Raw genomic sequence first — 22,202 nt, 5'->3', positions numbered from 1 at the left:
CGTGTGTGTGAATGAGGCAGGCAGTAATAAGTACTGTATAAGTACCTGTAAGTACTGAGAACACCTGAACACCTGTGTGTGAGGTGAGGCTGCCGGACAGGTAAAAATCACAGTTGTTCATAAAGCTGTAACATAAAAACCAACAACAGGGGAGGTCCCTGAGATTTTAATTCAAATGAAACTCACATGAAAGGAGGGGGTGAGGGTGAGGGTGAGGGGGTGTGAGGGGGCGAGCAATGACCACGGCGTCAGCGATAACCGCAGCATAATGTTCTCTTATCACAGCAGGTCAGCCGAGTCACTCGCTGCGCTCTCCTCGTACCGGCAGTGCGGTGGCATCAGTGCCTCCACCACACAGCTGTTTCACAGCTGGATTTTTTTAATATTCATATCACTGCATTAAGAATATTTATTCACAGCTCTAGTGATATGACTAAAAACATTTTAATAACTCCCCAAACTGAATCTCATACTTGTAAAGGACGTCTGAAGCCCAGAGCAGACCCGGAGAAGGACGACCGCGTGTTTGTGTTTGTGGTTAATGATGAGGTGACGGTCTCCGCACAGGAGGGACACTCACTGTGCGGTTAACCAGTGACAGTTGAGCGCATCCTGCTAACCGTAAACTTTGAACTAAAGTTAATGTTTCTGTGTTTCTGCGTTACTCCACTCTTTCAGTAACCAGTAGTTTCCAGTCCCGCCTCTGGCTGGTTAAAGTTTTATGAAATTATACATTAAAGACACAAAACTACAATAAATACACAAAAAACCCAAAGCTTAACCTTTAAGGTCAAAGGTGTTGTTTATGAACACGCACTGTGAGACCAACGATGGGGTGTTTCACAGCTGCAGGATGGATCTAAGACGCTCCGGGCCCGACATTTATACAGACAATTTATTAGGTACACCTGTTCAACCGCCCATTACCACAAATATCTAACTGTCCAATCACATGGCAGCAACCTAGAGCTGCTGAAGCTCATGAACATGATCGAAACCCTTTAAGAATTTTAGAATATCTGTCACCAATAAAGGAATGAGTGTAGGTATGACAAGCACGAACAAATTGATGTGTTCGGTCATTAAAAACATTCAGTTGAACTTTTTCTTCATGCACACTTGCAGAAATCCAGGATGCAGAAAACAATCTGCAGAAGAAAAAGAACAGAGGAGGGGGGAGGGGTTGGATCTGATTTCAGATGACACATTTCTCAACTCTGAACACCCACAACCACAAAACATTTCACAGCAGAGGGAGGGAGACGAGCGAGAGAGGAAAAACAACCTAAAAGTTCCCAATGTAGCACCGAGACCTCAGAGGAAGAGCAGAAATCGCACGAGCGCCGAGCTTAACAAGTGAATCATCGGCGAGTGAAACGTCTCTGCTACGAGCCGCTCCGGCGCAGGTGTGTTGGTGGAGAAACGCACAAAAACAAACATATAGGAGAGCGAATAAACGGAGCGTTTTGGCGATGGCGGCGGCTCGGTGAGAGAGGCGAGCAGCAATCTGCCCGGCCACACTGGCTGCCCACACACACCTCCTCCACAGGTGTGTGTGGACTTTTTAGGGTGAGTCACTCTCTCCCACGTAGTCGATACCTCCAGCAGCGGTTGTGGAGTTCCCATCAGCCCTCGCGCTCTACCTGCACCGCTCCTCACGCTCCCCCCTCTCTGCAGCAAACGCCGCCGCCGCCGCCATGCATACTGGCGTGCAGCATTTGGAGGTAACAGATGGCGATTTTATGAACAACAGTATGATCAGAGAGTGACACAACATTAGGGCATCGCATTAATCATGCAGCCTTTGTTTTCCACAATTAATAAACAGACATACCAGGAACGTTCAAACATTTAGACGCCGCCGAACTGATGATGTGATGTGCTGTTAAATATTTTGATCCTTCGCATAATTAAGACTAATGATCTCGCCGACGATCGGCATCAGAACAGCGCCGAGCAATAACCGCGCAGCCATACGTACGTCTCAGTGGTGATAAAGGCCCTTCATTATGAAATTATACAGTGGCTTTTTTAATGAGGTTTCAGCGCCGGAGGGTCACGAAAACGAGCGAGCAAAGTCTCGGCGCCAGTAAGACGAGGAGAAGCCCCCGCCGGATTATCAGGTGCAGAGCCGCCTCTGCAACCCCAGCGCCGTGCCGTTTGGTAGATGCTTTCATTCGAGCTGCTTCACGCCACCTTGGATGCAAATATTTTTAGCCGGGATGACCCGTGCGCAAACTGCACCCGTCACCCTGCCAGTGTTAGCACGGTGCTCCACCCCCCGAGCTTCACACAGCCCATTCAACAAAGCAGAAGGGGCCGTGAAAACAAACCTTCCCGAGCACCCGGTGGGGCTGGCAGCGGCCCGCAGGCTGGCTGCGGCCCAGCAAAGCGCTGAAAAAAGCCTGACTGGACAGCAGCCAAGCGCTGGTGAAATTCTGGCTTCAGTTGGTCAGGTTTTCTGCACTAGCAGCTCCTCAGACTGGTGACTGTGATTTGGTGCTGGAGCAGAAATATCTTATGCATATGGAAATGGTGAAAGTTGCTGAGGGCTTCAGAGATGCATATGTTGGAAAAGTCTGAATATTTTAAACGGAGCTGCTGCTGCAGAGAGCGCTCGGGCTGCGGGTTTCATGTCAAACCTCAGGCTCTGGGACTGCTGCGAGTCCGGCGAACGTCACCGACGGTGCTGCTTGGAGCACGGCGGTGATGTTCAGGCACCACCAGGTGACCCTAAACGAAGCCAAGGCAGACGTACCAAACCACGCAGTTCCCCCGATGACCCCTGGAGGCTCCGGCAGCGAGTCGGTGCCCACAGTAAGCTGCTGCTTACAGAGGCCTACAGCGAGGTCGCCGTGATCGACAGGCGACCCTGACCTCTGCACCAGGCCTGAAGCGAACTGGTTTGACGGCACCAGTTCGCTTCCTCCTTACAGCATCAGGCGATGTGTGATGTCACCACAGAGCGAATCACCTTGCACTGATCTGCACGGGTCTGACTTCAGCAGGGTCAGAGTTCGGGTTTGGTCCAAGCCATATTTTAGGAACCCAGCGGTCAGACTCAAACCCTCGCTGCCGTGAGGGGACGGTGCCTACGCGGCCACGCCCAAAAAGCTTGTAAACAGCTTCATTGTTCTCAGGTGATGGCAGGGGGATTTGAAACTGAGTATGAACAAACGCCATCGCTCTGTGCACCAGTTCGTGATTGGTCAGAAGAACTCGGACTACAGATGGACTCCAGGACCACGCAGCCTCCTGCAGAGCTTTCAGATCTGTCGTCTCGAGGCTTCTGCAGAGAACCAAGTCCACTTGGACTACAGAGCGCTCAGCGCAGCTTCCCGCCACACGTGCGCGTTTCAGAGTGACTGGATCACAGCTGCGTGCGGCCAGGCTCGCGGGGATGCTTTGACTTTAAGCAGCTTGGATTTTTAGGTTAGAATAACATAACCCTACATGCGCTGTAACTCAAACCTGTGTGCCGTTCCCACTGAAAGCGCTCCATTTATGTCTTTATTTAAATATTTATTGTCCCTCCTGACAGCCTTTTCTGCACTTCGTCACAATTCATGACGCCAGTGACTTCGGTCCTTTCAGAAACGGGCAGGAGGCAAGCGAGGCGCAGGCGACACCGTCGCATGGTTTTAATTCTGCTCGGAGACACAAAACTGTTTCCACTGTTTAACCTTTTTCATGTGAGAATTAAAAAAAAGCAGATTTCTGGGAAATTGGAAGGTTGCTGCAGTGCATGCTGGGAGGTGTATATAAATAATATAACAGTGTGTCTAAATAACTTAGCGTGACGAGTCCACTGGATGTTCAGTTGGCAGATCTGATGATTTTCATCAGCGATCATTTAAACTTACAGTGAGCTGAAACAAAAACATGGAGTTAATAATGGAAGGAGACTGTATGTGAGGACAAAGGACGGATGTGTAACCAGCCACAGATGAGCTGCTCAGAGTTTTTATCCCAAGTGTGAGGATGACAATCTGTAAAAGTACAAATAGATCAGATATCCTGATAGCAGGCATTATGACTCAGGTACTGGGACTCAAAGCGGGGATTTACTGGCACATCTGCATTTTTTAAAACGGTTTGAGCTTGTTGATCATGTGACACATGGACACGGTTACCGAGCCACCGGCAGCATCTGAAGGTTCGACCGCTCGTCACAGAGCGACGTCACGGAACTGAAAACGTGATTCATGTCCTGGTGACCGCTCACGTCGGGTCAAAACAGCGGCCCAAGTAACGAAGCCGGTTACCCGGTCGATAGTTTATCGATCGACCAATAAGAAACAGGAACAGGTCCACGGCGAGACGGCAGCGTTTCTGTGTGAAGACAGCGACTGTTCACAGCTGGATCATTAGGACAGCACAGACTGACAGACGCCGTTCCTCCATTAAATGAACATTTACATGTGCAGATGATGGTTTCATCCTGTCATCGCGTTAACGGGCTGACGGCGAAGATTAATTATCAACACACAATTCAAACGGGGTCATCGTTATCGTTAGCATAAGAAGACAAACCAGTTACTGATGCTCGTCAGACCCTGCTGCCCGTGCTCAGAGGCCCCGGGGTCGGTGGCCGCGCCTTTAGAGAACTAATCTCAGGTTAGGGCTACAGCATGAGTTGCCACGGCGATGCAGCCGGCTGCATGAGGCCAAACGGTGGTTTGTTGTGCAGAGCTGCTCTTTGCTTTCAGGTGCCGTCGGGATTGTTGTAGATATCTGATTTGTGCCACGTGGAGTTCCTGGAGGCGGGGACTGCCTCCAGGAACTTTCCCATCATCCTGCTCGCTCCTGAGCCTGAACCCGTGCCAGATTTGGACGCAGGTTTCCACAGCCACGCCCCTTGCACACATCACGACTTATCCTGTACCCCAGCGACGCCTCTGAGAACTGCCCCGTAGACCCCGGCGGTCCTCCATGACAGCTCCAGATGTGGTGCCCTGAACTCTAAGCAGAGCCTTGAGCTTTTTGAAAACGTTCCCAAATACGTGCCGGTCCAAATTACACCACCGTGTGACGCAGCGGTGGGTCCCTGCAGCAGCTCGGACTACAAAGAAGGTTAAAATGAGAGCGGCGAGGGGAACCGGAGGCAGCGGACGCCGCCATGTTTAAACTGTTACAGCATGAACCTGCTGAACCGAGAGTACTGGTTCCAGCTGAGGAGGAACCACTCCAGCACGCACACACACACACACACGGAGCTGATTGAAAAACCAGCCCGTCGTTCCCTTCGCCCATCCCGACTGTATTTACGGCGTCTCCTCGCTCATCCCGCCGTCCCGCTGCTCTTTTCTCTCGTCCGCACGTATCGAATCTCCTTCCTCCTCATTTTGTTCTTTCTGCTCTCAAATATCATTTCTTCCCTCTTCCCCCTCAAACCCTCTCCTCCTCACTTTTAGACTCCGGAGAGGCGATCCTACAGAAAACAGGACCTCTGTTTTGAATTTGGGAAATTAAATGTCACATCTTTTCAAAGTGCCCCTCTGACTTTTTCTCTTTCAGTTCAAAAAGGTGTCTCGGCCTTCTCATCCAAAAAAATCTCCGCGCTCTCCAGGAGGTGCTCTCCAGTCCTTGTCCATTACTCGCCCCCTCCATCTCCTCTCTTCACCTCTTCCTTTTATACACTCCGCATTATCGGCTGCCTTTACACAGTGATTTCCACACACTGCTTTTAAATCAACACAGCAAATTAAAGCCTGTAAATTATACATGAGCAGAATAAGAAAGCGGGGAATTGATTAGTAAGTGATGCAGGAGAAGAAGAATAAACACGTTTTACAGTGAAATCTCCCGGCACGCAGTCAGACCTGCACAGGCTGCAGCGAGGACGAGTAAATGCCTCTCGAGGCCTTGAATTCTGCCAAAATGTGCTTATCGCCCTCCTCTTTCACTTTCTGAAGGACTGAAGGACACCGGAGGGACAATCAGAGCCCAGCGATGTGAGGCTGGGTTTGATTTCTCTTCCCGATGAGCGAGAGGTGACACCAGGAGACGATTTCTGTAAAGGAACTTTAAAAATGGGGCGAACACCGAGGACGACGAGCTGTTTCTCTCACTGAGGTTGTTTTTTTTTTCCCCCAGTAAAGCAAACTTGACTTTCACCTTTTCGTCGTCTCTGAAATATGATTACTTCTGCTGTTTGAATCTTCCTGTATGGAGGACTGGAAACGCCATAAATGAAATGTAAAAAATACAAAATAAGAAAAGAGTGAAATGCAGAAACGTCCTTGTAATTAAATCTAACAGGGACCGAGCACATTAACCCTTTAAAGCCACCACAGATCCAAGTCTGCCAGAGCTTATCTTTGTATTTTCACCTGCTGTGGTGTCATTTATGGGAGCATTTCAAGTTTCTATACATCAATACAACTATTATATCACAAATTTTAATAACATATATGCATTAAGTCCATAGTAAATAGCAAAAAGCAAAATAACAAAAAGTGCAACAAACTACAAAAATTGGAAATCAGTTTTAACCTGATAGATGTGGTTTTTTTTTTACACATATTTCTAGTTACAGAGATTTCAGAGGTTTACCCTCAAAACTGTAAATGCAAAAAAGTTGCACAAAACAGTTTCCAACCACAGCAAACTTATCGAGTGTCTTCATAGTTTCATTTTTGAGACACACCCATTTCTATAAACTGCAGGAAAAACAAAATAATGAAATAAATATTACAATGGAAATGTGCAAATCCCCCCCCCCCCCAAAAAAACCAGCATGTGCATTAAAATAAAAATATTTCCAACAGTGCAGTTTGAGTTCTAAGCATCTCAGAAACTGTACAGAAAAGCATAAAGTCAAACAGGACAACAGTAAACCTTTGAAAAACCCTGAAAAACTACATTTCTCACGAAAAGTGATGTAACGCAGACATGCAATACACGCTGACGTTTATTCCAACGTAGGAAGTGCATTGAACAGCTGATCAGATTGACAAAGTGTGTTTCTGGATTATAATGTTTTAGATGTTGCAATCACCTTTTGCGAAAAGCCATTTGTGGAAGGAAACCGCGACCCGGGATGAGCTGAATGCGTGTTATGCAAGCACAACTCTTCCAGTTTCATATGCAAAAGAACCTATTACGCTAGTTTATGTGGTTGCATTTCTACCTGGCTTTAAAAATAGTTACGTAAACCTTTTAAGATGGACTTAAAAGGGTTTTAATAAACTTTAATCTCAGAGTTCGCTGTTGTCCCAGGTAACATAAAAACAAATGCAGAGTGCTCAGTGAATCAATGCGACCGCAGGATTGGTGGTTAATTTGTGATGTTTCAGGCTGCGACACATTTTATTAAAAATCAACAGTTTCCCACAGAGAGCCGAGCAGCACGTCACAGCCAGCTCCTGACAACGAGGACTTTAGACTTTAGACATTAACTTTTTATAGGCGACGGTTTAGTCCGAGACCTAAAAGATGTTCAGCTTACTGTTAATAGAAAACAGAGAACATCAGTGAACAGTTACATTTGAAAAGCTGGAATTAATCTGAGCTGTTCACAAAGAAGCAGCTGCTTATGCAACTTCAGCCCATTTGGGAGCAATAACACGTCTCCCAGGACGCCGCAGTTCAAAGGCCCTGCAGGTAACTCCTGCAAATAAGTATGTGCACATTTAACCAAAACTAGAGGACGAGCATGGAAACCAACAGGCAGCATGCTGAAGTCGACCGAGTCGAATAAAAAGTGAGAAATGATCTACGACTGATTTCTGTTAAAAGGACCAAAACGATTTTCCACAGGAGAATAAAACACGAGCTTCATCTGTGGGTCAAACTTTACCTTAAACCTCTGCACATCCTCGACACAGGACACAACACGTTCACTATCAGTGTGATAAGGAGGGCTCCTCAGCCTCAACTACACAAACTGTGTGATTTACTGACATATTTATTTTCTTATAGTTTATAATGCTGTAATATTCTGTATCATTTCATTTACTTTAGTTGGTTACTGCTCGCACAGTCTCAGAGGAAGTGTGACAACATAATTTCCTCTGGGATTAATAAAATATTCTGATTGATTGATAGCTCACGTATGTTTCTGCCTCTGTGAGGAGCTCAAAAACATAAAGACCGGACCATCATTCTGCACTCGGTCCAAAAAGCTTCTGATTTCTTTAGTTTAGTTTAATTTATTGCTTTTATACAGAGTTAGTGACAGCAGTGGTCTCAGGCTGCTGACGCAGCTAACAAAGGCACAAAGCCTGATGTTTCCGTCTCTGCTCTCAGCACAGCTGCTTTAGATGAAACCTGAGCTTCTTCTGGATGCAGAACGTGCTTTTAAACGATACGACGATATGATCGCATCCCCGGAGACCTCCGTCAAAAGCTGCCGTTAAATTTAATGCTGTTTTTAAACTTCAGATTAAAATCAAACTTGACTTGACGGAAACTGGCAAAAAGAAAAAAAAGCAACACGAGATTTCAACACTTCACACGGCTCGGCACCACAGCCCCACAACATTTGGCTAACCTCACTCAGAAAAGGAAAACTTTCACTCACACACACACACACACACACACACACACTCTCTTTATATCTGTCTTTATATCTTTGCGGGGACATCTAATTGACATAATGCTTTCCCTAAACCTAACCATGAAAAATGAATGCCTAACCCTGACACTAAAACCACATTTTGAGTCTGAAAAATCCCTTCAAACTTATGGGGACGAGGAGTTTGTCCCCATAAGGACTATTGGTCCCCACAAAGATATGTAAACACACACACACACACACACACACACACACACACACACACATACCCTGCAGGTTATAAACTAACCAATGAAATTTACATTTGAGGCCGCCCCGTTTAATTAATAAACGTATGCAGTGATCCATGCAGGTTACACAACCGGCTTTGAATCACACCACAAACCAGTGTGAATAATTACAACCGCGCGAGTGTGCAGAGCTGCACGATGACTAAAGTGCAACCCAAACGAAACAGCAGACACACCTTCACCAGGTGCACACACCTGTGAATTTCACACCGTGTTAGAGCCCAATTTACTTTTAAATATAAGAATAAATACAAAGTTTCCAAGACGTCAACCGAACTTGAAACAAGCTAGGGTTGTACTCTTATGCAATGCCAATCTGAACCACAAGGTGGAGCTCACACTACTGTCATCACTGTCACTTTTGTTGGTAGCTATGAGCACAAAGACGCTAACATCAGATGCTTTTTGGTGAACGCTGCGACGCATCTTCAAAGCTAACCTCACAAAAACTGGAGAGCGAATCTTTCAGTCAGATCAGTGTGCTCCTCAGAAACACTGCGTATGCTCTAGTTACAGCAGAATTAACAGGCGGGTATGAGCATCCAGCAGGGTAACATGCATACGTGACAGAACACAAGGAAAGCACATTTACCATCAGAAAAAGAGAAAGCAGCAACAAATGTGGGCACAAGATCTGTGCAAGAAACAGAGGATGGAAAGATGATGACCGACCGATATGAAAAAATGGGCAGCAGGCAGCGGTAACGGTACACTGTGGTCTCAGGGTATGAAATGCATTCTGGGATATGAGCTCTGGTAGTGAGCAGTAGTGGGAGGGTGACATAAAAAGCTGGTACTCACTGCACTTCCTCTAAAGGGAGGGGCTTCACTGGAGGGGGAGGGGCTCTTCCTGAGGCTCCACCTCCTCCTCCAAACTGTCCGTTCTCCTCTCTCTCCTCTTCCTCTTTATCTTCTGGGAGCTCAGGCCAGCAGCACTCTGGGTAATCTCCCGCGGGGTCTGAAAGAGGAGAGAGACGTCAGCCAAGTGTGAGAGAAAACTAAAGATGGATCACATCGAGTGTGTGTGTGTGTGTGTGTGTGTGTGTGTGTGTGTGTGTGTGTGTGTGTGTGTGTGTGTGTGTGTGTGTGGATGGCAGATGCAAATAGATCATGTTGAGGTGTTGATGATTGTGAGTGTGATAGCAGGTGTTCCTGAGTGTTGTGCGACTGTGTTTGTGTGGTTTGAACCCAGCACGGGCCTTAAAAACTGCACCACAACTTGGCCCAATAAAGGAGGCAGTGGGTTACCGTGGTAACGTGCCAAAATCGAGAAGGGAGGAAGCAACAGACTGAGAGCGAGACGGAGAGAGACGAGCACAGAAAAAATAAATGAAAAAATAAGAATCAGAGGAGACACCGAGCAGCAACCTGAATTGAGAGAAATGAAGCCAACACAAAGCTGCAGTTCCTCTAACGGCCACCGGAGGCTCCACCAGTCACTCATGTTGGAACAAACATGTTTACAGCCTGGTGTGAAAAACTGTTTGAGCCCTAAAGCTAGTTCCCCCTCTGGCACATCTAATGAAGTAATGCAAAACTCTGAGTTTCAGGCCCTCTGGGTGCAGGGGGCGGGGCATTATTTTATTATTTTTTACAGTAATTTCGAACCCTCATTACTTTATAAGTGCAGGAGATTTCTATGTGAAGTTTTCTGGGCTGCAAAACACATTTAAGCAACAAAATCTGTTTAACAAACGCACCAAGTCGCTCAATTTAAAGATAAAATCTGTTTTTTGTTCAGCTGGATTTGTTCCAGAATCAGTCCAATCAGAAGGAATATGGGGGCACTTTGGGGCGGAGCTAGTTAGTTTCTCTTTCCTCGCTCATTATGTTCAGTTTAAAAACATCCAGATGGCGACGGCTCAAATGATCAAACAGGATACACAGGATATCTGTGTTTGCATGTTTAGCCACTAGGGGGCGTCTCTCCCTCCATTAAACATCTCAAATACATAGAAGCAGCTGTGACTGAGGCCACAGGTGATCTACCTTTGCCACATGCTGTCGCAGCTGTGCCGCACTCTGCAGACGATTGCTCGCCAGGAAAACTCGCAGCTCGTTTACTTTAACGAGGCCGCAGCGTCGCCACGGCGGGCAGGTGGCAGAAACAGTTAACCCCGGCTCAGCTTTACGGCAGCGCTCGGTCAAATGAGATCAAATGAGACGCCCGGCAGTGCAACGAGGAAGTGGTGCCAGACTTCCTGTCAGGCAGAGGTTCTCCTGAGCTTAATGCAACACAAATGACGGACTTGGACAGTAGAGCCAATCAGCTGTGCCAGGCTGTGCGTGATTACTGAACTCCACACTTAAGGCCGTTAGCATCCACGCACGAGCACGGTGCCAGTGACAAGGAACAGGAAGAGGAGACATAAAGGAGGTGAAAAACAAAAACATGTTTCTGTCATCAGAGCCAATCATCAAACCCGCCTGCACACGGCCACGTAAACGCACTTCATCAAGGTTTGCAGGTTGTTTCTGTGTGTGTGTGTGTGTGTGTGTGTGTGTGTGTGTGTGTGTGTGTGTGTGTGTGTGTGTGTGTGTGTGTGTGTGTGTATTTGCATTATTTTAGTGCTGTGCTCAGGTTTGCATTAACCGCACTGAATCCTCATCTTCAGCCTGAAGGCAAAGTCTGAGTTTAGAGGACGCACAGCAGCTAAAGAGCAGCCAGCCTTCACTACAGGCTGCACTCAGCAGTTTTTCTGCTGCGTGGATCGATGCACTAAAAAAAGCCTTACTCATATAGAAAACAAGTTTGTTTTGCAGGGTTCACAGTGTGAAAGAGCTGCTGTAAAGACCTCAGAATCAGCCAGAGCGCCAGCCGCTGTGATGGCGCCTGCAGGTTTGTGAAGCCTTTATTGTAGCATTTTATCCGCTGCCATGTTGGACGAGAGGGCGGAGCAACGAGCGCCTCCATACATCTCTTTTCTGACACTTATGCAGGGTCGAGATGCTCGGGCCTTGAGCTTTTCTGGCGGGACACAGAGGCATTCCCGAGTCAGGTGACAGTTATGATCTCCTCTGGCATGTCGGGGTCTCCTCCCCGCAGGACGTGGCTGACCGCCATCACCCAGGAGGCGTCCTAGTCAGATCCCAGAATCACCTCAGCCGAATCCTTCCAGTGTGGAGGAGTGGAGGAGGAGTACTTTGAGCTCCACCCCCCGCGCTGTGACGCTGAGCCCGGCGCCTGCTGCTCGTGCAAAGTAACAGATGAAATACTGCAGTTTCACTCGCAGCACTGGAGCGCAGCCTCAGCTGCACAGCAAGCTCAGTATTTGGCAGAAAATTGGATAAGTGTATAAACGCTCCAGGACACAAACACCACGAGCACAGAGCAGAGGTTAGCAGAGGTTAGGCCCATCGGAAACTTTGGCCCCAACTCTGCATCACGCCTCGCGTTTAGATCAGCAAAAGGAGACTTTGGCTCGACGGCGTTTACGGCAGCCGCCTCTTCGCTCTGCACTCGCGGTGAAACGAGGAGCAGAGAGGACGAGCGCTCAGGTCACCTGCACGCCGTGAAGCGTACCTGATTTTAAACGTTATTCGTTTCAGGAGTTTTGACCTTTAGAAACTTTTGTTCCTGCTTTCTGTGCAGCACAAAGTCTGACTCATGTTTTATATAATCATTATTTACTCACAGCCATCCTGGTCACAGATTAACATCTAAACATTATGAAGCTCCTCTAAGAGGGAATCACCGGCAGCGTTTTCCCCGCGATGAGCGCCTGTGTGTAGGTTGCTAAAGCTCTGCGAGTGAGTGGATGAGATCATCAGAGGACTGCAGCACAGCAGGGAGACACACACACACTCAGAGACAGCGAGAGACAACAACAGGTCTTTTCCACAGAGTCTGGATCCCCCTCAGGACTGACCTCATCCTCCATCCATCACCAACCTGATACGAACCAGCTCTGCTCTGGGACCCAGTGTGTGTGTGTGTGTGATCGTCTCCACTGTTACTGTGTTTATTTGTGCTCTCCTGTACAAATGAATGGGCTGTTTGTGTAACGTGTGCATACATATATGGAAATAGAAGCAAAACAGAGCGAACGTGCGGCGTGTTGCTCTGCAGCACGGCCTGAGCTCTCTTGCACAAGCTTCCTTATCATTTCCTGAAATCATCTTCGGGAACAGTTCTCCACGCTTTCCAGGAAAAAGGAAGCTGCTGTCAGTCGGATGCCTTCCAGAAGGTTCTGATCTGATGGTACTTATCTCTGTGTTAATAATTCCAGACATTTTTAAAAGAGTTCCGACACCACTGACTGAAATTCAGCCTCAAATCCTGACCGAGCCTCCACCGTGTTTCCCAGATGACTGACACCGATCGCTCCATCAGTAATGTTTCCTCCAAATATCCGTCCGGTTCTTGTGTAATTTTCATCCCTCAGCTTTTTCTTTCTGTTTCCCTTCCCTAAGAATGGCTTCTTGACAGCCAACCTTCTTCAGACACTGCTTTTGTCCTCCAATTTCTTTAAACTTTTAAGGACACGGTGAGATATGCCAAAATTTCAGCTAACAGCTCTTCAGGAATCAGCCTGTTGGTGCAAAAACACTATTTTATGTCAAACTGTATTATCTTTGGTATTTGTCACAGATTGAACTAAAGAAATGAGAACAAATGATGTGTTTCTGTGACAGTCTGCTGGTAACAAAGTGCCTAAAGATACAATTTTTCTGAGCAGACACAACACAGGTTCATCCTTTTCATGGCTGAATGACTCAAATGGCAGAGCTAAGTGAAGGTGAACACGTACAAGGACCGGAGGGAAAAAGCAGCCAATGTCCAAAGAAAATCTTTGAAAGACCTTGAGAAGGCCGGCTGTGCTGTCTGAATAACGTGTATACTAATAATGCACACTGCTGTACTGCATGCAGTGTTCCAGGTCTCCTGGTGTCTAAATAAACCGTCGCCCAGGTCATCTGGACCAATGAGCTTGAGCTTGTTGGACCTGAGCCTCCTCAGACTCTTTGGTCTCAAACTCAGTTTCTGAGACTCCGATTCGTGCACACCTATGAACGCTCTACACCTGCCCGTGTGCACTGCAGCAGCTTCCATGACACGTTCGTCCATCCCTGCTCTCTGTTAATATAAATGTGTCGAGTCACCGGGATGAATTCCCCTACACGCTGCACTTCCTGCTGCTGTGGCGCAGCGACTCTCGGATTAATGCCCCGCCGCAGGACGCGGCCTCTGTCTGTTTTGCCGTCCGTACCTCTGCGCCACCGAGTCGCCTAAAATATATTTAGGCTGCAGCGTTCATCTGGATATTTTGCATATCTTAATTAGTGCTTACAAAACATGCAAATGAGCCGGTCGGCCCCAATTAATTAGCTTTGTGGGCTTTCTCCTGAAGTGGCGGTACTGAGGGGGCGTCTGTCTGTCTGTCTGCCTGTCGCTGTTTGTGTCCTAACCTGAATTTAATCAATCGGGTCAATTAGAGCGCAGATTCCTGTTTACAGTAACAGCAGAACAGATCTGAAGGTGCAGGGCTGCTTCCTGTGAAACAATGTCCTCTGATTTGTTTCACACGAGGTTCTTTTCAGCGCCACAGCTCCACTTGTTATTTGTTTTATTAAAACTGAATCAAAGTAATTTCTGCAGTGCAAGAAGGATCAGCCGGCTGCAGCGAGAGGGAGGTCCAGGTGTGTGTGGCGAGCACGCCATCAGTGCATGCACAAAAGTAATGTTTGAATTCATCACAACTTTGTCTGCACTCATTTAGCAACATGCCGAGGTCGACCGCACAGCCAGATCCATCCAGCACAAAGGACGGAGGCTGGATTACCAAGTGTAGCTGACTTTAGCAAGTTAGCATCTGCATGGTAACCCATCACAGACAGACAGGGGGTGCTGCAGCGCCAGCATGTGGTGGGTGGCACCATAACAACATTTAACTGGTGTTAACATTAAACATCCTCTAGAATAAACTATGAATGATTTGTTTAACTGCTGCCAAATGTTTTTGTGGTGCAAACTCTGACCCACCGAGCTGTGGACCACTCTGGGAACCAAACATCCTTCAAGCAAAGACATTTTGTCTTTGGAAGTATTAACTAGAGCAGGGCGATATGACCAAAAATATTTATCACGATATACATTTGAAAATTTGCGATAACGATATAACTGATGATATAATTGACACTAGACAAAATACTTTACAACTCCACAACTTTATTAGTGCAAAAACACCATCAATGTATTTTCACTTAAACAAGCAGCTGTTTTTTATGTGCATTAAAGTTATATAAAAATGTAACAGTGCAAATTCCTCGCTGACAGTTTAACCAAAAGGCATTTCCAGTGGAAACTGGCCGACATATCCTCAGCATAACCATGTATAATATCCACAAAACTTAAAAAGAGGTTATACACACACAATATGGTAATGTTATGTTGAAGCACAGTACGTATCACTCCACTATGCTCCTGCCTACGATAGTTGTAATGCTCCGACAATCCATCAAGTGTGCGGCTTCGTAGCTTAGCAAAGTCGTACTAAAACATTTGACAGATTTTCGAGCGCCGTGTACATAAAATCGTTTCGAGGTCAGTAAACACAACCAGAATTCATACATAAGGCACACGGGATTATAAGGAGCACTGTCGATTTTCAGAAAAATCAAAGCATTGATTTTAAGTGTGCCGTATTTTCCAAACAACACGGTAATAACGACGGCCCGCTAGCATGCGCTACCAAAAATAGTGCTTTGTTGTGTATCTGACGGACGAAAGCTAAACCAGTTCCACACCACTGAGGTTGCAGCATTTTTACAAACCAGTTCTGGTTCATCCGTTTCATTCAACGATCCACTTTCGCTCTTCTCATTCTGCATCACCGCCATGTGCATATGTAAACAAAGGCACTGCGCATGCGCGTTTTACCCATATTCTATCGCCATATTTCATTTTCCTATCGTTGCCGGTATTACCGTGAACGGTATGATATAGCCCAGCCCTAGTATTAACACAGGTGTGATTAAAGCCAGTGAGCTACAGAAAGTTTTCTCCACATGAGCAGCTGTGCTGAGCCTCTTTAAAGTCCAGCTCTGGTTCTGCAGCTCATTCAGGGGTGGAACAGAGACCGCAGCAGGCCGCAGACTGACAGGAGCTGCTCACATGCTCGGAGACCAGGAGTTGCATCCAGTAACCGCCCCTTCCCTGTGGCTGCAGAGAGAACAGCACATCCACAAGCTTAAACTGCATTTATCTGATGAGTGCCTTTTATACCTGTTTGCAGCCATGACTGCATAAGCACATGATGTGAAGTGGCCAAAAAATAAATGACTGAACATCAGTGACATCACTGCTGTCCGGCCTGCTTCAGTCTCAGCAGCTGCTTCCATCCAGCCGGCTCTCGTGATCCTGGTGTTCAGCACCTGCCCGGCACCGAGCAGCGAGCACACAGTCGGAGAGCCGCCGGTGCAGAAAGTGGAACGTCTCGCAGCTCAAGACCCGGATATTTTTCCTCAGGAGTTGGTAGAGACCCAAACTGGGAACTCATTGGCTCATCAACCATGGCCTGATGACTTGGAGGTTACGGGCAACAGGAACAGGAAGCCAAGGCCCCAGCATCAATCCCTGCTGTAAAACAGCACCAAGTGGCCATTAGAGGAACTGCAGCTTGCTGCCAGTTTGGCTGCTTAAACTCGATCCTCGGTTTGCAGAGCAGGGTTTCAGGAAGCACAGAATAACTCTCAGCAGGTTCAGGAATCCAAGGAGGATGTTTAATACGCGGCCTTCTTTTCACGGCGGTGAAACGTCGAGTGGCTCTGACAGGTGTTCGCTTCACCTTGAAATCTGCTTCACCAGTCTGACTGCCGCTTCATCGTGCCAGCAAACACCCTTCAAAACTCCAGTTTGCTTTTAGAGGGAATTAACTCTAATATACAGCTCTCTGACTTTACCTTTTGTTTTACTTTACTCAGCTAAAAACATCAAGTGTGGCAAAAATCTGAAATTTTAAAGAAGTGAAGAAGAGCTGTGTTTGTTTTTGGCTTAATGACAGCATATTAGTGACACTGTGGGGATTTCCACACAACGACGGCGACACGAGACCTGCTGACAGACAGCAAGCTCAAAGTTTCTCAGTGAAATCGGAGCGTTTGTGAACACAGACGCAGATTCAAACAGGACTTCATTTGTTCGCTGCACTCCTTCCTGAAACACGCCTCCAAAGACTATCTGTCTTTTATCTTCATATCTGTCAAACACCGGGAAGCTCGTCGGAGGAATCCGCCGACTGCAAACGCCGCAGAGCAGACTCGGTTCAGGTTTGTTTAACATGCCTAAAGAGATCTGAGCGATGCGGGCCCGTCACTGGTTCTCAAAGCCGCGTCTTTTATAACGACAAACAATTTTTTGTAATTAGTTTAAAAGCAGCCCATAGAGCAAAATGCACCCCCGCCCCCCGAGTGATGTCCATTCATCAGCGGTCTTACCCTTTATGCAGTCTTCATATTCTGCTGTGTGATGTCGTACAGCTGCCAAGTGTGTCTTGAGATTCTGGTATGTCTTGATTTGATTACGTGGCTCCAGTTCTGACATCAGATCATTAGATAAAGCTTGCTGATGTGCTTTTCGCAGACTTTGAGTGTGGAGAAAAGTAGGCAGAGCTTTCACAGCTGCTCTGCTCTCCAGGAGTTTTTTTTTTACGTAGTTTAGGCCGGACAGAATGATCCTATTGAAGCAAATATGTCCTCAACTTCTATTCATTAGCTTTGTTTATGGACACTGATGGAAATATCCCAAAGCAGCCAGTGTTTTTTAACCTGGCATTAATCCAGTCCCCTGTTGCTCTCCAGAACCCAACTTTAATATGCACATGCTTTGTTTCCGCACATTAATACACAAGGAGCTCAGGTTTGGTCCATCTTTCAGGTCAAACAGGAGTATTCGAGCCACCATGTGGCTCCAAAAGCCACTGACCCCAAACACTCCCGAGTGTCACAAATAAGCATGTTACAGCCCGCTTTGGTGCGTCCAGCTAAACCACCTCGCCCGTCACAACAGCTGGAAGGGGTTAGATTTCTACACCTGTCACTTGTTTGGAGTTGGTGCCTTTTTAACAGAATTAACTGATTTTTAAAAATGTGGCTCATTGTGGATTTTACTAAAAGAGCATCCAAGAAGTTTACAACAACCCCGCACAGCGACCGGGGAACTCCCACTCCACCCTCGAGAACCTCGTCCCTGGACTCAGAGGTGCTAACTCTCATCCCAGCTGGAGATCATCGCTGGATGAAGCCAAATGACAAACATCTGTGAAGAGCCGAGATCCTGAGAACACTGAGCCCTCCACCCTCAGCTTCACATCAATTTAATTCAATTTTATTTATATAGGTAAAGACCCTGCAGGAGAAAACCCAACAATGAAACGACCTGCTGTGAGCAAGCACTTGGTGACAATGGGAAGAAAAAATGCCCTTTTAACAGGAAGACACCTCCAGGCTCAGGGAGGGGCGGTCACCTGCCGTGACGGGTGGGTGAGGGGAGGATGATAAGACAAAGACACACTGTGGAAGAGAGCCAGAGGTTAATAATGACTAATGCAGAGGTGTAAACACACAATCTGGGTCAGAGTCAGCGGCGGCAGAGCCAACGCCCACGAGTCTTCCTTACTGCCCCGATCGCTGGGACCAAACATCCAGGGTCGATGCCCACAGACATCCCAGAATCCACAAAACACATGCAGGAAACTCCCACACACCCCAGCTGATCCCGAGAGGATCCAGAGCTGGTCCAGAGTTCCAGGACCAGGACTAAAACCGCATCTCCTGGATCGGAGCTTCGCCTAACAGACGGACTCTCCTCTCAGCACGCTCGGGGTTTTTGTTTTTTGGACAAACTGAACAATAATGAGTGTATCTTATTAGCTTCATGGGAAGCAGCCAGCTCAGCTCGTGACAGCCATCGTGACTACTCCACATCTCCGTCGTATATTATCTGTACTGCATCCAAACGCTGGATTCATCAGAGTAACAGAAATGATCACGTGTTCATGTTAAACAACAATCAGGGAAAAGCATCTCTGCTGCAGCAGCGTGCACGTCTCACCCTTTAAAGGCCGTGTGCAGGAAAGCAGCAGCATCATTAATTTCCTTTAAGCGCTCTTTAAAGGCCTTTAACATTCACATTAATCTGTGCACCCTCCCCGGGCGAGCAGCGAGCGTGTACACTCTTGCAGTGAAAGCCGATACGTCACGCGCTCCTCGCCTCCTATTGGTGCGTGCGAACACACCCCCTTCATTTCACTTTCGCTGCTGTGTCTCCATATTAACCTTCGTGTAAAAGTGACACCTCCCTTTCTTCCCTCCTTTTCTTTCCCCCCCTCCGCCTCGCCGGTAATCCGGCGGATTCATCCAGATGGATCGTGGTGTAAAAAAAAAAAAAAGAGCGCCTGACAGTCTCGCTGCTCATGGTTTTTGTGTGTTTTAGCTAATTAATGTCTCAAGATTAATGTGTTGATTATTAAATGGTGTGAAAACATTACACATTCTGTATTTAAACAGCCACACTCTTTTGCCTCCTTCCAGCGCCAAGAGGCAGCGCGTTCATTAATGTCATTTATTGTAGTAGTGCGAGCCGCTCGGATGTGGGGAAACAAACTGTTAAAATGGTGACAAGTCGCCGGACTTGGAACCAGACTGCGGGGTCGGGTTAGTCTGCAGTCTGGAGGCTTTCGTCAGGTTTTTTCTGGTGAGGGGGAGAGGTATTCGGCTGGAGCCTGGCTCCTCCACTCATCTGCATCTTATTTGAATTTCCTGCTTGCATAATTCCTCGGTTAATGGGGAACTGCTCGGCACCGGCACAGCTGTTTTGCCTTTCCTGCCTGGCAAGAACGCCGCTCGCTCAGTGAGGGGAGGAGGGAGGGACGGGAGAGGGGGTGGAAGGGGGGGAGAGGAAAAAAAATCTTCAAAAAGAAAAAATCTGCAAGTCATGTGGTGCAAAAATACAGTACAAACAACGTGTGATCCCCCGAGGACGGAGGAGGAGGAATGGAGTCAAACACCCACCCACTCCCTGCTTCACCCCCCCCCCGCATGTACATACACACACACACACACTTTGGTAGCACCACACCCCCTTCGCCACAGCCACACTGAGCATGTGCAGTGATGGTGATGAGCCTCTCCTCTTCCTCTCCCACCTCCCCCTCCCGTCCGCCTCCTCACCCAATCCTCAGCTCTGCCATGCTGGTCCTATAATTGGTTAGTAACAGGCTTGGGCAGCACCACCGCGTTGCACCAGTCGGACTTCAACCAGCCGCATTAGCGTGTTTATGCATTCGCAGCCCTATTAGAGGCTGTTTGTTCGCTCATTAGCAAACCTGAGCTGGAGCTTGAACCTTGCCACAGCCGCGTTAATCACTCAAAGAACGGCCGGCGTGCTGGAATCTGTGGCGGCGACCTGTGGAACAGTTTGTCCTGAGCCCACGAGTATTTAGATCAAGCTCCCACTGTGAGGCCGATGTACAGTTTGTTTGTGTGTTTTTGGGGGCCTCCTCGGAGGTTTTAGCCCGGAGAAAAGGAAAATCCCCAGCAGCCTTTGGGTTACTCGACTAACACAGATTTAGTCAGAAGTAAAATGCAAAGATTTCTGTTTAAAGTCGAACCCAAAGAACCGCTGCCAAACACAAAAGCCTGATACGTGGATTCAATTTATGTGATGTGCTTTTAAAGATCGGGGTTCGTGTCTGCGTTAGGCACACACAGGCTGTGTTAAAGAGCTAACAAATTTCCTGCTGCACATTCTGCATTCGTGCATCCATCATGTTGACAGAGCGTTTTTTCTTCTTGTTTTTCATGTTTGCCGTTTCCCAAAAAGATACTTTTTCTGTTTCAGCCCAAGAAGCATCACCATAAAATTACAACGCATTTCCATCCATCATCTTCCACTTATCCAGTCACACTAGCAGCAGGCTAAGCAGGGTATTCCAAACATCCTTTCTCCCTAGAAACACTTCCCAGCTCCTCCTGGGGAGGAGATCTCCAGGCATTCCCAGGACAGATGAGATACATAATCTCACCAGTGGGCTCTGGGTCTACCCCAGGGTCTCTTCCCAGTTGGGCGTGCCCAGAAAACCTACAAAGGGAAGCACCCGGGAGGCTTCCTGTGTGGTGGGAAAGCTTCTCCGAACATCCGCCAGATATCTGAACTCCTCATCCATCTTTGAGCCGAGCCATCCTCCGGAGGAAACTCATTCAGCCGCTCACATTCGTGACCTCTACCCTGCATACCCACCACTGACGGGGGCATGCAGGGCAGGCTGACCTCCATCATCGCAGAATAAATGCTTACGTCAAACCTGCATTAAACCATAAACAGCCCAACCCTGCATCAGCACTGTGCAAAAGTCCTGAGTCACCCCTTATTTTTGATGTTTGGTGGAAAATTAGAAATGGCTGCTGTGATTTATTCAAACATCAGAAACAATAGAGACAAAAACAGTTTGTGTACTTCTAACTTTGACGTGAATATTGATGTGAGCAGCTCTGTGAGGATCTTCAGGAACAGTTCTCCAGACTTCCTGAAGCTCCTCTTTGGATGTTTCTGCCTTTTGTTCTGTTCTCTGTCAGGATGCTGAGGCTCTGCGGAGGCCCATCCATGACGTACACACATGGCTGCAGACTCCTCCCCCTGACAACCTCGTGCATGCTGACCATAATTTGGTCCCATCACTCAATCAGACCTGTTACTCTGATTTTCAGTCTTGTGTAACTTTCATATCTCAGCCTTTTCTTCCTGTTTGCCTTCCGTCCTTCCACGGAGACATCTTTGATGATGCTTCAGCTCCAGGTGCATCTCTCAGCTCTTTGCTGGATTTATTCCTGTTTCTTAAGGACTGTTCATCTTCTGTAGATAGTTTTGAGGCCTGACACTACTTCTTTTATCCTCCACGTCTCCAGTTTCATCAATTTATGCCAATTCTTCAGCTAACAGCTCTTCGGGAATCACCTTGTTGGTGCAAAAATGCTCCTGTGCTATCAAACTGTTACTTTTGGTATTGTTTCGATATTTATCTAAAGAAACAGGAACATGTGATGTGTTTATGTGACAGGCTGCTAGTAACAAAGTTCTCCTTTGCTGCGCTGGCAAATATTTTCCTTGCCAGATGTGACTAAAAAGTCATGGCCAGGCTTGCCCTGTGGTGTAGCCAGTGTTGGGTGGGCCAGATGTGGCCCCACTGTCACTGCACACCTGACATCTGGCCATGAAAGGTGGACTTGTGGCTGTGACGTGACATCCAGAGTCCACACCGTCTATCCTGGCCGGATGTGGGCCACATTTCAATCATTTTTTGGGGGATGAACCTGTTAAAGCAACATTTTGATTTACACGTCAGAGTGTGCCGAGTACTGTTGCACTCGTTTTAGTGAATCGCTTGTTTGAAAAGTGA

General features: G+C 47.4%; 1 protein-coding gene across 1 annotated transcript in view; it reads right to left on the bottom strand.

Moving 5' to 3' along the window:
* Window positions 1-22,202, bottom strand: part of LOC116317379 (zinc fingers and homeoboxes protein 2-like) — a 129,920-nt gene that overhangs the window by 81,473 nt on the left and 26,245 nt on the right. Inside the window, exon 2 of the mRNA XM_039605567.1 lies at window positions 9,610-9,766. The gene's annotated coding sequence lies outside the window, so the exon portion shown is untranslated. The remainder of the gene's footprint in view (window positions 1-9,609; window positions 9,767-22,202) is intronic.

Source organism: Oreochromis aureus, linkage group 22 (assembly GCF_013358895.1).
Source record: "Oreochromis aureus strain Israel breed Guangdong linkage group 22, ZZ_aureus, whole genome shotgun sequence".
Taxonomy (NCBI): domain Eukaryota; kingdom Metazoa; phylum Chordata; class Actinopteri; order Cichliformes; family Cichlidae; genus Oreochromis; species Oreochromis aureus.
The sequence above is the reverse complement of the archived record's forward strand: the minus strand, read 5'-3'. Positions and strand labels throughout refer to the sequence as shown.